Source organism: Leuciscus leuciscus (genome assembly GCF_965113295.1).
Source record: "Leuciscus leuciscus genome assembly, chromosome: 13".
Lineage (NCBI taxonomy): Eukaryota > Metazoa > Chordata > Actinopteri > Cypriniformes > Leuciscidae > Leuciscus > Leuciscus leuciscus.
The window spans coordinates 18,245,719-18,258,195 of record NC_138737.1 but is presented as its reverse complement, the minus strand read 5'-3'; the positions used below and the strand labels follow the sequence as shown (position 1 = coordinate 18,258,195).

General features: G+C 36.1%; 1 protein-coding gene across 1 annotated transcript in view; it reads left to right on the top strand.

Moving 5' to 3' along the window:
- Nucleotides 1–1,138: 1,138 nt before the first annotated feature.
- The window catches only part of ghra (growth hormone receptor a), a 38,508-nt gene continuing 27,169 nt past the window's right edge, over nt 1,139–12,477 (top strand). The window contains exon 1 of the mRNA XM_082187986.1: nt 1,139–1,477. The gene's annotated coding sequence lies outside the window, so the exon portion shown is untranslated. The remainder of the gene's footprint in view (nt 1,478–12,477) is intronic.

Sequence of the window (12,477 nt, the reverse complement as noted above, 5' to 3'; positions counted from 1 at the left end):
ATATATTTTTAAGACACCTCTAGGTATGAAAACTGATATATAGCCTCTTATTTATTAAAATCACAACCATATTATCAGACAGGCAAGATTCAGCAAAAAAGTTACAGTTCTTAAATTGTATAGCTTTCCTTTTCATGAGATCATGCATGATTAAACAAAATTAAGGTTGATGAGAAACATTACTGAGGAGGTCTAATTTGATTCCAGCATGTAAGGTTTCTCAATATCAGACATGTCCGAGTGGATGTCAAGCTACACCATTAGAGAGAAATCCAGTAAATAATTAAAAGGCAGGTAAAGATGAGGTCATTTCATCTGGCAAATATATTGATAGTGGTTTGGATTCTGTTCTCTCCATTTTTTTTTTTCCTTTGTCAAACCAACTTAGATAATTAATGTGGTTCAGATAGCATACTATTTTGGGTTTCTGTTGAATAAACCAATCTCCTTCATTGTACAATTTTTTTTAAGGCAACCAGGTAGGCTAACTTGCTTCTTTTGTTAAAAGTTAAACCAACAATTTTTTTTTTTTTTTTTTACAGTGCATTATTTTCAACATTTTTATGTGACACAAACACACTGTATGGATTCAGTGATTTTAATGTGGTTTCTTCAATAAGGTAGGCTATATGCACTTTTTGGGCCAAAAGTAACAGAAAAGTGTGACCAAAGTTACAGAAAAGTGTGGCCAATGAATGTGCTCTCTCTCCCAAGTTAGTGACCAAATAGAGTGGCCAGTTCTGGCTCTCTCAGAAAAATGTCGAATTGAATGACCAAAAAAGAGCATTAGAGTCATTTCTCCCTATTAAGTGACCAAAAAGAATGTCCTGAGTTGTCTGAAAAGCGCGCTCTCCCAAATAAGTGACCAAAAGAGTGATTCTCCTTCAAAAACGCTGAATAGAGCTGTCTCTCTCAGGCCAAAATACGTGAACAAAAAGGGTGACCAGTGCCGACTTTCACAAACGACAAAAAGAAACTTAGTTTCCGCGAGTAATCTGTTACTTGTAACTAAACTCACTCGATTCTATGCGGCGCGAGTGTTTTGGATGTTGCGCGCGTTCAGCGCGTGGGAGACCGCTATATTTCGCAGCTCGCGCCAAGACTTGAATATTTGTCGGCAGGGGGCGCGAGCCAGTGACATCGCCAGAGACCAGTTAATGTGAATCTGCAGTGGAGACTTGAAGTACTACGCAGTCAACGTGAGACCCTCCAGGATCCGCGCTGTGCCCCCCACTCCCTCTTAACATATCCCTGTCAACACTTTTCAGCGCGTTTTACCTGAATACCCTGCAACGCATTGTTCCCGAAAATATGTTCGAGTGATTTTTGAGTGTCAACTCATCACGTTTTTCCATCGTTTTGGAGGGGGAGAATATCGGGAGACCCACAACACTCAAGTCTGTTGATCCGGATGAACGAACTGGTGAAAAAGTAACTCGCAACAGATTTTGCTCGCGGACAACTTCTCTGGGGCTGAGTGAGTTTTGCTCTCTTCTTATCAAGTGCTCTCGCATGATATGCATTTATAAATCTCGGGTTTAAGTGTTTTAGTTGGGCTACACGTTGGTTTAAAGGGGTGTGCAGAGCTCGTGGATCACAGGGCGGTAAACAGTTTGCGGGCTTCGTGTGCAGTTTAAAAGTCTTTGGATAATATGTGATTTTTTTTTTCTTGCTCGTCTGATGTTGTTCTGTCTTCTAAACTTTGCTCAGCGCGAGTGGAAATAAATCCAAAATGTAGTTTACCCACGTCTCGGTATGTTTATAAGGGGCTTCAGATGTCTTATCGGCTGCGATAAGTGATTGAAAATATTTATTACCCTTGTTAAACCAAACCCAGAGTAACAAGTTAAACAGAGTGGGACACATTTGCTGTTTATCCCTGTCATGAATTTCTGTGACAGCTGGATGTATGCATACTCGGCATTTCCTCAGGTTTAAATCACTTTAGGGCACTTCAGGTGTAATCAAGTACACTTGGGGTATTAGAATATAAAGCAGCTGGCATTTCTTCACTTTTGAAGAATGTATTGTATGGATAGTTTTGCATTATTATTGTTAGTGCGTTGTTTATCTAATGTATAATGCAGTGGAGAATTTCGAGCACTTTGATAACAAAATCCATCAAATGTCAAATCCATGTGGTGCCAACGAAAAAAATCCTGCTATAACTTTTTTGATCACTTTGAATTTTAATACCGATAAAGAAAATGACGGTTGAAAGACTAAAAGCTCAAACAATGGTTGAGAAATCATAGAAATTATTCTGAGAACCTAGCACTTTTTCCAGACAGAAATGCCATTGAAATGAGACTGCAAATCCATTACTCCCTGCATGAAATTACCTGTGCAATTCTACAGGTAAAAGCGCTGCAATCAAAATTTCTTCAAAGATTCTTAAACAAAAAGGTCATGAGTTCCTGCTTTAAACGAGTCTGCATGCTTCATTCACAGACTCAATTCAAGCAGCTTGTAAAGAAGAGAGAGGTCATAAGATGATAGGGCAAGAAGAGTGCAGCAGATTTGTGCATATTCCTAAAACACTTGATAGTTTCACCCAAAAATGTATATTCTGTCATCCAATTACTCACTCTCGTTCCAATGACTGTTGTTCATCTTAGAAACACAACTGAAGAGATTTTTAATAAATCTAAAAGAGATTTCTGTTTCTCCATTCAAAGTATTCACCCAAAACTCTGGCGTTGCAAAACGTTCATTTAGAAATTGTAAAAGAAATCCATATTTTAAACAAATGCAGTTTTGGGTGAATAGATGAACGGTGAATAGATGTTCCATATGGACGAAAGTCTTAAGGGTTTGGAACAACACGAGGATGAGTGATTGATGACAGAATTGTCATTTTTGGGTGAACTAACCCTTTAAATGTATTGAAAGGTTTCCCAGTTTTCATAGACTGTTTCTGGCTTTTTTTTTATTTTTGTCAAAAAGGTAACAGGTTGCTCAGGTTTCCCGCTCAAGGCATGACATGTACAGACCAGCTTGTATTAAACTATATTTTTGTTCAGTGCTTTCCTAATGCTGGGGATATTCAGCAGTAGATTCTCACATGCCAATTGCAAAATGTTATTGATCCTGAAATCTATTATTATTCATTTAAACTCATTAGGCTATTAAATTGCCACCATCCACCATTAAATTGAATTACTTGTTTCAGCTTAATGTTTGTCTGTAATTAAATGTTTTCTGTGTCGATTGTAATTGCTTTTTGTGTAGCAGGCTTGCAGGAACATTTTGTGTTGACTGAATGGACTGTGCACACAGAAACAAGCTCAAAGTGCTGGTAATCAGAAAAGTGTTTAGATAGTATTTGTACACTTTTAAGGGTGTGTTTAAGGGTGTCACACTTGTCAGCTTTGGTTTGAGTAAAATTAACTCTGGTGCGATTGCTCTGTTAGTGCGGATCATTTGAATAAGTGTGAACGCTTCCATTTGAACCCTGCGCACCCAACAAGAGGACCGAGACCCCTGAAAAGATGGGTCTCGGTCCGCTTTCTAACAAACTCTGGTGCGGTTCGACTGAAAAATTAACGAAACACGAACCAAAGACATGTAAATGAACCAAAAACAGGACATGATGTCACAAGATGTGATCCTAAAAAGGAAAGAATGCTCAAGCATACAGTTTTTTTCTCGTCATATAGTCGCAATTTTGTTGCCCATTACAGTTCGGGACAGGCAGTACAGACGTCTCCTCGCAGCAGATCTTCGTTTGTCTGTGTAACGGAGGGATTTCTGCTGTTGTTTTGACTCCTTTACACATTTTATAAGCTCATCACAAGTTGTCAGCTCCATCATGTACGCACAGGGCCTAAAATTAACTTTTTGCCACACCTGCTAATGGCCGGTGACTAAAGCAAAAAATTTCCAGCCATAAATATTTGTTACCGTCCATGAAACTGTTTTTGCAAAAACAGGCAGTATTGACACCAAAATTTTAGATACCAGTGAAAATTCTCAATTCTATATTACAATACCACAGCTAAAACTACTAGCCTTATATACATTTCAAATATTATTAAAGACAAAAATGTCAGTGAAGTCAGCAAAAAGTCAGTAATAAAAAAAGCAAAACCACAAATAAATACAATATAACAAAGATACAAATGTAATAAACAGTGCTTTCAGGTTTTTCAGCTAGGTCTAACAGTAGTTTTCACGTACAGAAATGTAATAAAGTAAGCAAATGTAAAATAACACTGCATAGTCTTCACTGTAACATCCTTATTAATTCATCCTTATTAGAGTTACGAAAGTTATTCAGTCAAGAGCAGTGAGGGATTTTTTTCTTTGTCATTTGTTGTTTGATTAAAGGAACACTCCTCCGTTTTTTCATATTAAACTATGTTATTCCCTTAACTAAGACGAGTTGATACATACCTCTACCTGCGTGCACTCAATCGCTCTGGCGCGCGGCAACACTTTGATAGCACTTAGTTTAGCCCAGTTCATTCATTAGGGACCAAACAGAGATGAAGTTAGAAGCGACCAAACACCTCCACGTTTTCCCTATTTAAATACAGTTACACGAGTTACACGACCAAGTATAAGCGGGTAAAAAGGATAACTATAATGTATGACGTAATAGCACTTGGGAGCACTTCGACTCGGCGCAGTAAAAAGTCACGTTGGTTCTAATCGCAGAAGGGAGAGGATTTTTCAGGCGTGACTTTTTACTGCGCCAAGTCGAAGTGCTCCCAAGTGCTATTACGCCATACATTATAGTTATCCTTTTTACCCGCTTAGAAAAGCGCCACGTTTTATTTTGTGTCACCATACTTGGTCGTGTAACTACTAAGTGCTATCAAAGTGTTGCCGCGCGCCAGAGCGATTGAGTGCACGCACTGAGACGAGAGAGGTATGTATCAACTCATTTTGGGAATAACATAGTTTAATATGAAAAAACGGTGGAGTGTTCCTTTAACATTAAAAACAGACATCAACAGGAATATTAGGCTGCTGTCACTTTAAGAGTAAATGCACAAATCTAATATACTGATACTGTTACACATTAGTTTACTTTCTCAACTAAGTTTACTTAAGACATAACTGATTATGTTTACTAGGATACAATTTTTCGACATAATTTTGTTGTTTGATTAACATTAAAAACACAGACAGCAGGAATATTAGGCTGCTGTCACTTTAAGAGTGAATGTACGGATCTAATATAATGATACTGTTACACATTTGTTTACTTTCTCAACAAAGTTTACTTAAGACATAACTGACTATATTTACTAGGGTACTGTTTTTTTGTTTGTTTTTTTGGTCCGGAAGAAAAGAACAAAGAGAACCGAACTACATGTGTGAACGCCCTAAGACACTCTTAAAATGTCTGCATGGGTGTAAAATATCAGACAATTGAAGCATTTTCTCTGGTACAACTTTTGTACTTTTAACTAACCTCTTCCAAAGTCATATTTTAGTGGAAGTCGACACAGTGTTCAAACAGAATAACCACAGCTGTAATTCAATACATTACCAAAGAACATGCTTATCTGTATTGTTATATTAATAAACTGCTTTGTGTGAATTATTTTTCTAAAAAAGTGTGTTTGTACTACATTTCATCAAAATAAATGCCATTTGGTATTTTGTTATACACTAGGGGAGCGCAGGGCACAACGTAATACGGGGCTAGTTGTAACACACTTGTTTTAAATACTTCCACACATGCTAGCATGACGAAACATGGTGTTTTTACTAGTTGCCATATCAACACTATATAGAGAAAAAATTCCAGCAAAATTAAAAAAAAAATTTGAAGAAATCCATAGACATTTATTAAACCATAGCAAAAGTACATTTCTTAAGTACATTTTTCATCTCTATTTTTTTGTGTTTATTTAAAATTAGACAAATCTGATATTATTTTAATCTCCAATATGTTATTTAACAGTTGAGATAGTTCTTTTAATGCTTCGCTAACTAGCAGAAGACACTAGCTGGGTTTAAATCCCAGTTGTGCAGGTGGGGCATGTTGTCACACTGTGTTACAATGTGCCCCTATTAGAAATATGCTATTATATTCTATACTTTTATTAATTCTATTGAGAAAACATGAGAAAAAGGTGAATAAAGACTGAGAGTCAATGTTCAGAAATGACTAATTATTTATTTGTTTTGAACTATGTTGTATAGCTGTGTTTTCATGTGTTCGTAGTCAAAACTCAAAAATGAGTTTATATTTAATTATTAAAAAATGCCATTATTTTATATGAAAAAGTTAATAATTGTATTTTATTTAGAAAATATTTTAGTTTGTCTTGTATATTTTTTTATTGGATCAGATAACATTTTAAGCTGTCATATGGTCATGTTACAATGTGCCCCACACATGTTACAATGTACCCCACCTATGGGGCATGTTGTCACATTTCACTTCCATTCTTTCGGGGTATATCAAGAAAAAAGTATATTCTGTATTAATAAAACACAACCACATAATTGTACTAGACATGTGGGAAATTAATGTGGGAAAAAATAAATACTCTGAACCATAAGTAGATTTACACAAACTGAGAAAGTCAAAAAGCGTTACTTTGTGCCCCGCTCTCCCCTATCTTTCAAAAGTTTGGGGTCGGTAAGATTTTTACATTCTTTTTGAAAGAAGTCACTTATGCTCATCAAGGGTGCAGTACTGTTGTGATATATTATTTAAGTAAGGAATAATTGACGATAGACCGTTGAATTTTTCTAATAATTCAACGGCCCGGAGTCAATTATTCCGTTTATACTACAGTTTCCACACCATTAGTCCGCTTCGCGTCGTGACCGCATTACCACCTCGGGTGTGTATTATTTTTCTAATAATTCAACGGCCCGGAGTCAATTATTCCGCTTATACTTCAGTTACCACACCTCGAAACATTGTTCAGATGATGTATTTCAAGACATTTTGTCAAGTTTTTGTCATTAAAACGCTCTTGTATGTAGGACTAATTTCTTACACATCTAATCCCATGCCTCCGTTGCTAATTCCAAAACGTCATTTTCGAGTTAGTAACGGAGGTTTGAGCCGCTGATAGCAGACTAATGCTGGGGACACACTTATCGACTAGCTGAAACATTCTAAGACTGACTGTTTCTATCGACTGGACAGCAGATTTTAAACACCGACTGTGACAGACTGAACGCGCATGATCAGTCATAAGTATCAAATTACATTCACAACCGGCCTTACAGTAAGTGTGTCCCCGGCTTATGCAGTTATTAATGCAGTTATATTAGAGAGATAGAAAGAGAGAGAGAGCATGTGCGTCAATATTATTTTTTTTTTATTTAAGAAAAGTCTAAGAAAATTGCAGATCAAGCGCATGGGGCTGCATGTTTTTTTTCTTGTATCCTATTTTCCATTTTTACAGTCAACTACGCAAAGTGATATGGAACTATAATGCGGTTAAGACCTGCCTGGAACTACTTTAGCCGTGCATTTCCCTGAAAATAATTGCTCACCTTAGAACATTCGTCAACCAATCAGATTCAAGCATTCAACAGCCCTGTAGTATAATATTATCGTTTTTTGTTTTTGTTTTTAATGTAATTTATTCCTGTGATGCAAAACAGAAATCAAATGTCCAAAATCATTCTTATATGCTATTTTGGTACTCAAGAAATATTTCTTATTGTTATCAATGTTGAAAACAGTTGTTGTGTTTAATATTTTGGTGGAAATCGTGGCACATGTTTTCAGGATACTTTGATTAATAGAAAGTTCAAATGAAGAGCTTTATGTGAAATATAAATCTTTTGTAATAAAAGTAATCATTTAAAAAAATCCTACTGACCTCAACCTTTTGAACGGTATTGTTTTCACAGACAGGGCTTAGACTAAGCCCAAGTCTTAGTTCATTTAGGACATTTAAGTAGCTTTTATAAACGTGCCCTATATAAAAAGAAAACATTACTAGTGTGCATCTTAAGTCAAAACAATAGCACTGACATATTTTAATATATGTCAGTGCAAATTGCTTTCAGTTAAAACAGCTCAAACATTCATTTTAATCTAGGACTAGCTTAAGCCTTGTTTGTGAAACCGGGGGTATAACAAAGTAGAGTATGAAAGGGTCAAGCGTTACAATGCGCCAGCTTTTGGCTCTCAATGAAAAACATCTAGACGATTGAAGACCTTCACAACACAAACAGGTTTGCAAGCACACCCTGCACGAACTTGATTGACCTCAGTTTACCATGGGTGTTGGAAGCATGATATCTCTCTCTCCTTCTTGTTTAGAGTCAGCATCGTAAAACTCAGTTCTCGCCACACACACATATGCGCGCACATGCTCCTTTGGCAGAATCTAGCTCCGTCCCCCTCCAGCAGCCTTGCTGACCCAAACTTTTCCACTGCCCTTGTGAAATAGGAGCGTCAGAGACGATCGGGTCTCACCAGCCAGAACTGAATACCATCACAAAGCGAAAATATTCTCATATGCTGTAGCTGGCAGAAGCCCACTTTAATCTCTATTTGAAAAGTCCAATGAAGTGTTAAACCCCTGTCTAACCTAGTTAAAATCCCCTTTCCACCAGCATAACTGCAGCACATGTACTTTCCATGGATTTTTTTCAGCGCACATGCAAATCCATCTGTAACAGTTTACACAAGGTTTTGTGCTTGTTTCACCATAGCACATTATTTGCTTGCTTGTGCAACTGAGGTTACTTAATGTCACCTTTGAACCTTGCATCTCGTCTTTTGACTAAATCAGTCAGAATAGGAAAGGTTGAATCCTCTCTGAGATCCTCTTTCTGCAGTAGCCAAACGCTCTGTAGACTGAGACCTGTGCTACAGTATTTCACTAATAACATTTAAAGATTATGCTAGAATTAGATTACAACTGTAAATTCAGAGATGCTTATGCGATGTTGCAAGGATACATATGGACTGAATGCTAATGATCTTGCTAAAATAGGGGATAAATTGCTACATAAGAAATGGATTACAATATTGCATTACTCATAAATAGTTATTCATAATGTTACATTATCAGCTGACTGAGACGTTTGACATTAGAAATGTTATTTTGCATTTATATTTATATATATTCATTTAGCAGACTCTTTTATCCAAAGCGACTTGCAAATGAGGAATACTACAAGAGATACTTAAAGAGGCAATACACAGAAGTTCTAGTAATGCAAAGTTTCAGGCATAAATCAGAATTGTACACGCTAGAACAGGGAGGGATTAAGGAATAGTGAAAGCATAGGCGAAGATTTTTTTCCCCCAGCAAGATACAGTTTAGTGCTTGATGAAGAGTTTTTTTTTTATTATTTTATGAACAGTGTTTATACTCCAAACTTTATTTGCTTGCAAAAATTTGGTTAACCAATGTTATTTGTGGTGAACGGGATTTATTATAAACATCTTAAGACTAGCCAACAACCGATATATATACACATTTTTCCAATTTTTTTCAACAATTTTGTTTCCGCCACAGAATGAAACACAAACTCACAATTGACTTTTTCAACTTCTGCAATTGACTTTTTTCTCACAATTCTCACTTTAAATCTCGCAATTCTATGGAAGTAAAGCAATGACAAATGTTTTTGAAACAAAAAAGCTTGCTGAATTGCACTACTTGAAAAAATATGCATTGCATTAACCGTGCTTGCATTTTAATGCATTGTATTTTTAGGGCTTGCAATATTTACGGGCTGACATTCAACATGGTTGTAAATTTAAGCTGTGGATATTTCAATTCAAAACATTTCACACACGTTTTCATTATTAAACATTCAATAATCCATATTCACCTTTCAGATTTCACTTCCAAAAAATTCATTCTGTTTAAAAATACAACCTATAATATTCGACCGGCAATTTTCGGTCCTTTTTATTTCGCTTTACCAATTCGCTTCCACAAATTCAGTGGTTCAAATTCGACAGAAAATTCAACATTTGACTTCCGGGAATGGCAGGAATATCAGTAGATTGCCGAGTGATAATCTCCATAGCTGTTAGTCGTCCTCACCAGCAGGGGGTGAAAGCGGCTGTTGATAAAGAAAACTATAGAGCAACGGTGAGAGAGTCATTCATTCATAAAAACAGATTTACAGAAATGGAGCAAGCAGTAAGTATTTGTGATGATTATCAGGGCCAGTATATGGAAAAGCTGATAGAAACACAAAAGCTGTAAGTCTTCACAGTTAGTTTTTTACATGTATGCAGCTTTCTCTACCGTGAACAAGATTATAATGTTATTCCCCGAAGCTGATGTACTGATCAAACGTTAAATCTGAGGTAGTCACTTTATATCACGGCTGTGCTGCAGAATTGGGGATTCCCTCAATATCTCCAGGATTTCCCTGTGGTCAGGACACTTTAATGCTTAATGGACTACAGTGATATAAAAGACCAAACTCTCACCTTATTGGGGATGTAGGCTATACTAGATATAGGAACAGGCAAGCGGAATCAGAATATGAACGTAACGCGCAAGGTTTCTGAGTTGGGTTGTACGTCACCAAATCGAACTTTATATTACCTTAATCACTGTCTTGTTGGCTAAAACATAGCACCATTTTGAAACATGTCAGCAACTCCTAGCAACTGTTAGCTAGGCTTAAAATATTTTTTTACACAGTGGGGTTAGTTGTAGCACAGTGTACAACGATAATGAAATGAAAACGGAGCCACACAACTTTTCAGGTTTGAGTATTAAGTATTTATTTTGTCACATTTAACTTTGCTGGACTTTCACAAACAATGATTGAATTTAAATGTCAAAGTATGATTTTTTTCACATTTGTTTACTATGCATTGATCACTTGTTTATTTATTTATTAAAAAGCCTGTTTTAAATGCAATAAACCCTTTAAAATTTGATTTTTGAGCTCTTTTTTATTATTATTACTGTAATTATTAATAATTTAAATTTTGCATGCAGCTGCCACACACAAATATAATTCAATAGCAATTACAGAATTTGATGATTTTATTTGTTTATTGCAAAACTGTGCAGCCCTTTCATATCTCTATCCATGATATTGATCCATAATAGAAGGATGATTGGATAAGGGATGGATGTATGGATATCTATCTATACAGATGCACAAACAATATCAAGCTATACAGATAAAATAGTACTGAATTATGTGTGTTACACACAAGTGTTACAACTAACCCCTCTGTCTGTTACAATTAAGCCTGCATATGGGTAAGTTGTAACATTTGCACTTCTGTCACTTTCAGTGCAACTGTACGAAAATGGTAGGTCCTAGAAAAAAATGTAAGTGTTCATTTGTAGCAGAGATGTGTATGTTGCTTGTGTAAAAAAAGAAGAAGATTAATCTAACTTAATTATTTTTTAAATAATTGAGCCAAACCCAAAATGTGTTAGGTCGTGCCCCGCTCTCCCTTACTGGCATAAAGTTGGCTTCACACTGGATATTCGCACATTTAGGGACCGTCTCTAAAGTTACAGACTGTACGACATTGGTACACATGTTTCTATCTTCAGTAGCATTTGAAGAGGATGACTTGCAGTCATAAAACCAACTGTAAATTGTTTAGGTGCATGTTTGTATTGTTTATGCGAAAACTAGCTTCCATAAGAAACACATTGGTGGGAATCTCCAAACAAATATATCACAACCCAAATGAAATGTTTTTGATGGAAAAAAACATATCCTTATACATATCCAGATTTCTCCCAACATGGGAAGGCAGAGTTTTTGTATTTTTATTTGCAACTAAACGAAGTACATAAATGGAAAAGTAATGTGTGCTACTTTTATATGAAAAAGTGACTTGGATAATATGGTGTATGTATATAGTATGATTGCGTAACAACACTCATAGTAATGGATTGATATCATCAATCCATTAGTTATAGCACAGTTTGCTAAAGGTGATGTCCACGTGTTTGTTTTACATCATGCTGACAGCAGGTTTGAGCTCATAAGAACTGGAAAAAGGTACAGTGGTTTTAGTCTCAGTGCACATAGATTAAATCTCTGCTTGACTATGATTGCTGATATAAAGTTGCTAAATAGGTGCCATTAAGAGCAATTTTACGACCGAGCACATCACCACACTCAGATTTAGTATTACTTCCTGTTTGGAGTGTACCATCATAACAAGAGTATGACTCAGTGACTCTGGACAGTTTATTATGTAGTACAGAGATCAACAGGTTTGAAACGGTAAACTCTACATGGCAGTGCTAATTTTGGATGTTATTAATTCAGTCTTGGATTTTAGCCAAACAGGAATGATACTCTACTCTTGCTTGTTAGCCTGAGCTGTAGACCTGTTAGCTTACACTGTTAAAAAAAAGAAGTTTTTTTTTTAAAATATATAAATTAAACAAACAGTGTTCAGAAGTTTTGTGTTTGCAAATGTGCCCAGAATTGTAAAGATGTGAAAATTGTGATTTCTGACCTTTCTTCGCCTCAAAAGGTCATCCATTTAAGCAGAAATGCAACCCAGAACCAGATCCGTTTATTAAGTAG